A 6,050-nucleotide genomic window follows, 5' to 3' on the forward strand; every position below is an offset into this window, starting at 1 on the left:
TAAGCCATGGTACTTGTATTTTCTTTCCAGGTCGTCCTGCCACAGCTGTCTTTTATAGCTTGTCACACCAATTATTCAAAATGTCTAAATTACTAATGGAGAATTTTTATTAAGTGGAGGATACGGGGAACATGTGTGACGTTTGAGATCGCTGAACACTGTGACTCTTTTAATGGGTTCTATTTGTAGTTTCACTGTTCTACCAATAGGTTTTGTGTGTAGGCATGGTCGGAGTTGTGCTTACATTTACACGCGTTTCTGCGCACAGGTACATGTTGATAAATTCCATACTTTGCATGGGAATGTTCATACGCACACTTTACGCACATATCTGTGCGTACGAACGGTTGATAAATGAGGCTCCAGGTGCTGGAGGAAGACATGCAGGGCCATGTTTACACCATCGTCTACAGACCTGTTGGCTCTGTAGGGGAACTGCAGGGGATCCAGTAGTGGGTCGGTGATGTTTTTGAGGTGTGGCAGCACAAGGCGCTCAAAAGACTTCATGACCACAGAGGTCAGGGCGACAGGTCTGTAGTCATTAAGTCCTGCGGTCCTTGTTTTTTTGGGGACAGGTATGATGGTGGAGGTTTTGAAGCAGGCAGGCACGTGGCATGTCTCCAGGGAGGTGTTGAAGATGTCCTTGAACACCGGAGACAGCTGATCGGTAAAAGGCTTCAGGTCGGATGGGGAGACAGAGTCCGGTCTTGCTGCTTTGCGGGGGTTTAGTCTTTTAAATATCTTGTATATGCTCATTATACCACAGTTAACAACCAATCAGTTTGCAGGATTTCACCTTTCCGTTTTATAAAAAGAATGTAACCGCTGCTTGGTAAAGCGAAGAGAGTAGTTTAGTTAAATTTTTTTATCCAATATTCTTTTTTTTGGTCTGGTCCATAACTGATGTCAATGATTGTAGTCTGAGCTTGAACACATCTATGGTGGAATATTCAGGATCGGTTGTAGCGCCACCTGTTGGCATCAGGAATTGTCATGTCTTCTACTATGCATTTGTGCTGCAAGCAAGATGGGCTGAGACATCTCAAACCTGGTCACACAGTAGCTAAGACATTGTTTATGACTGACAGTGAAAACTGTAACTTTTTATCAAAGGGAGTTGCTGTGAGAGGGAGGCAAAGTTCGGTTTCTCGCCATGAACATAAAAGTTCTAACTTGCACATACTTTGTCCAATCTTACCCAAAATCTGTGCATTTAATCAGGCTTCCATTCTGAACAAGTGGATATGACAATCTTGGATGAACTCCATAGCACCACCTTTTGGTCAGGTATACATTTTTCATCACATTATGTGCTGTATTTCTTGTTTCGTTCATCCAATCACAATGAAATATGCGCAGATTTTTGTCATAAGGGTCCTTATTTACTGTGTTGTGTATCGTGGTCATAACTTGAATGTAGCCGCCATCCTACGCCATTGAATGGGAACTCTGGATTTCTGGTAAAATAATCATTAAAAATCACTGGTTTGTCCTAGGACAGTGAAATTGCAGGATCAGATACCTTTCGACAGGACAAAAAAACATACACTGTAACACATGGTGTCTGGAGAAATCTGTCACTAGGTTTTTTCAAAATATGAACTTATATCCAAATAAATCACAACTTTGTCATGACTTGTCTAATTAACTTTAAACTTTGCAAAGATGTTGTTTACTGTGATGTAAAAACATCCTGTCGATTTCAGTGATGTAGCTCCAACAACTGATTTATAAGGATTTTTTAGGTTGGATTTATTGGATTCTGACTGTCGAGTTGGTCTTCACACTACATTACCCACAATGCAGTGCACACAGTAGCATAACAATGGGCTCCAGCTCGCAAGGCAATGGTGGCCCGAGCCCGGTGCAGTCTTTACATGACCGTGAAGAGAGAGACGTTGCGGACGCAGCGTCAGGGAGCCGTCAGATGATGATCCGCTTATCATTCTCTGCAGGAATTTTACACATTGTCTCCCAAAGAGTCTAACGGTAAAAATCCTGCAAACTTTGAAGGCAACAGTTTGGATATCACATGTCCACATACCAAAACAGTACACGGTAAGCCGACATGCCCTGTCCATTCTGACAATATGAACATACCAAAATTGTCACATTCCAATGTTTTCGTCTAATAATAGTTTTGTAACTGAAGGCGTAACCGCCCGCAACCACGTCGACATCCCGTTGCTGGTTTTTAAGTCTCTTTTTTGACTCTGTGTTGTTAATGTAAAAAACTTTATCGCAGCTGAGGGGCTTTTTTCGGCCCGACGCAGAGTGACATAATGAGCGTCTATCGGGGCCTGAAGTGATTGCTTTTATAAAACCCAATAATGTAAATATGAAAGAGGAATACACAATCTATTTTATGTAGTTTTTAATTAATCAGAAATACATATTATCCAGTAAAAATAGCCCCACTGTGGAAAAAAATCTCTTCGGCCCGACGCAAAGCCCTAAAGAAGCCCTATTCTCTGCCTCTTTTGAAAAATAAAAGGCAAACAAAACTGTCACTGTCAGGTATAGGAACTGTTGAAAACAGCCAGCGTTTTAAGCTGGCACTCGTTAGTTACTGGAAGTACTTTCAAAATAAAAGCGCATTACCAGTTCCGCACCGGAAGTTTAGGTTAGCACTGATGGTGCCTTGACATGTTATGGATTTCTGTGAATGGTTTCTCCTGTTTACTGGTGTGATGAGTGATATGTAAATATTGTAATATTCAATTACCAACTTAATTAATGTTTTTCATCTAACCTCATTAGTATGTGATATTATTTCAATAGGAAACTGCACACAAGCCCAGCGGCGGTTGGTGTTGTTTTCCCTAGGGGAGGACTCTACCAAACTACAAAATATTGCTTTATATACCAAAAAGCAATAAAATCATGTTCTGAGGTATCATATCAGTGAATTTTATTTGATGCCATTAATAATAGAAACATTTTTATGACATGCTGCATTTTAATTTTTGAAACGTCCTCCTTTAACTTCTTGTTCTGTATTGTTTTTCCTCAGTTGTCCCTCTCAAACTCAAACTGACTCTTATGACAGATGGCAGTGATGTAGCATGGGCGGTGGTATATACAGCTACATTCAAATGTTGATTTTGGCTCAGCAGGGCAGCGCATCGACAAGCTTCTATCTTCCAAAAGTCTGTAAGAGAAAATTACATTTTATCAGCCAGCAGAATAATTGCACAAATGCTAGTATTTACAGTACTGTGCACAAGCCTTCAACATCCCTATCCTTCTTATGATATTAAAGTTCAATAACAATATTTATTTTCCAATTTCTTTAAGATAGAAGTAAAATACACAAGAACAAAGGCTGATTTGCATCTATCTACAATGGAAAACTAATTAATGTAACTACAAACATCTGCAACAGCCTGCAACTTCAGGGGACGCCGCCGCAGAGACCCCCCCGGCCCAGACAGAGAGGGGCCCACACCACGGCTATAAAGCCCTGGAGCAGGACCCCCAACTATCCAGGCCAGGACAGCAGGACCCCCAACTATCCAGGCCCTAGAGCAGGACCCCCAACTATCCAAGCCCTGGAGCAGGACCCCCAACTATCCAGGCCAAGACAGCAGGACCCCCAACTATCCAAGCCCTGGAGCAGGACCCCTAACTATCCAAGCCCTGGAGCAGGACCCCCAACTATCCAGGCCAGGACAGCAGGGCCCCCAACTATCCAGGCCAGGACAGCAGGACCCCCAGGACTTAAAAACAAGTAAAATAACCTTAAAATCGATCCTGAAGCATACAGGGAGCCAATGCAGCTTCTAAAACTGGTGTAATGTGAGCCCGCCTTTCGGACATTCTTCTTAGGAGTCAAATGTGTGTCAGAGTCTGAGGAGAAGTTATACCAAATACTTTTATGCTTCTTCAGTCTGTTTTGAACAATGTAGTTTTATTCTGTCTGTATATTATCAAGATGTTTACTGATTCATAGCCTACTACATTTATGTATGTATGTATGTATGTATGTATGTATGTATGTATGTATGTATGTATGTATGTATGTATGTATGTATGTATGTATGTATGTATGTATGTATGTATGTATGTATGTATGTATGTATGTATGTATGTATGTATGTGTAGCACGGCGTGTGCCACGGGCCCGACCGACAGGATGGAGAGACACGGAGTTTCGTGCAGAACCCTTTTTTATTGCAGTTTCACCCAGGACACAGTGCACAAGCACCTCACGCCAGCAGCAACTCCTTCGAACCCCTTTGCTGCTGTCCAGCTCTGCCTTATAAAGGCAGGCAGGGTGGAGAGCGGCAGCCACTCAGGTGGATGGGACACAGGTGCGTGTCCCATCAACCTCTCCACCCTGCCACACACCCTCAACGCCAATCTCGAGCCGGGGTCTGTCCGGCCGAGCCTACTTCCCCCCCCCCGCCCCCTCGGAGCGGGAGAGGAAGCCCGGAACCCCCCGGGCCTTCCTGGTCGGGGGGTCGTCCCCGGCGTCGGCCTGACCTGCGTGGAAGACGCTCTCGGGGCCGGGCCCATGGTGTCCCTCTCAAACTCAAACTGACTCTTATGACAGATGGCAGTGATGTAGCATGGGCGGTGGTATATACAGCTACATTCAAATGTTGATTTTGGCTCAGCAGGGCAGCGCATCGACAAGCTTCTATCTTCCAAAAGTCTGTAAGAGAAAATGTCATTTTATCAGCCAGCAGAATAATTGCACAAATGCTAGTATTTACAGTACTGTGCACAAGCCTTCAACATCCCTATCCTTCTTATGATATTAAAGTTCAATAACAATATTTATTTTCCAATTTCTTTAAGATAGAAGTAAAATACACAAGAACAAAGGCTGATTTGCATCTATCTACAATGGAAAACTAATTAATGTAACTACAAACATCTGCATGGGACTTAAACTTAAACTTTATTAATTTATTTAGCACTTTTCATGCAGATATAGTGCAACACAAAGTGCTTTACATTAATAAGTAAAAAGAAACAATCCACCTTGACCGCCTCACTCCCCGTACCCTCATTCATACGACACACACACAGACACATACACACACACACACAGCATACTATACAGATGCATACTACCCCGGTAGCCCCCCCCCCTTGTGATAAAAATGGAGTATGGCTGAGCTGATAGGCCAGGTGAAGAAACAGCATCATATGGGAGCCATCCACACCGAGAGCCGTCCAAGCCTGCAACTTCAGGGGACGCCGCCGCAGAGACCCCTCCGGCCCAGACAGAGAGGGGCCCACACCACGGCTATAAAGCCCTGGAGCAGGACCCCCAACTATCCAGGCCAGGACAGCAGGACCCCCAACTATCCAAGCCCTGGAGCAGGACCCCCAACTATCCAGGCCAGGACAGCAGGACCCCCAACTATCCAAGCCCTAGAGCAGGACCCCTAACTATCCAAGCCCTGGAGCAGGACCCCCAACTATCCAGGCCAGGACAGCAGGGCCCCCAACTATCCAGGCCAGGACAGCAGGACCCCCAGGACTTAAAAACAAGTAAAATAACCTTAAAATCGATCCTGAAGCATACAGGGAGCCAATGCAGCTTCTAAAACTGGTGTAATGTGAGCCCGCCTTTCGGACATTCTTCTTAGGAGTCAAATGTGTGTCAGAGTCTGAGGAGAAGTTATACCAAATACTTTTATGCTTCTTCAGTCTGTTTTGAACAATGTAGTTTTATTCTGTCTGTATATTATCAAGATGTTTACTGATTCATAGCCTACTACATTTATGTATGTATGTATGTATGTATGTATGTATGTATGTATGTATGTATGTATGTATGTATGTATGTATGTATGTATGTATGTATGTATGTATGTATGTATGTATGTATGTATGTATGTATGTATGTATGTATGTATGTATGTATGTGTAGCACGGTGTGTGCCACGGGCCCGACCGACAGGATGGAGAGACACGGAGTTTCGTGCAGAACCCTTTTTTATTGCAGTTTCACCCAGGACACAGTGCACAAGCACCTCACGCCAGCAGCAACTCCTCCGAACCCCTTTGCTGCTGTCCAGCTCTGCCTTATAAAG

This window comes from Cololabis saira, chromosome 10 (genome assembly GCF_033807715.1).
Source record: "Cololabis saira isolate AMF1-May2022 chromosome 10, fColSai1.1, whole genome shotgun sequence".
In the NCBI taxonomy this organism is placed as follows: domain Eukaryota; kingdom Metazoa; phylum Chordata; class Actinopteri; order Beloniformes; family Belonidae; genus Cololabis; species Cololabis saira.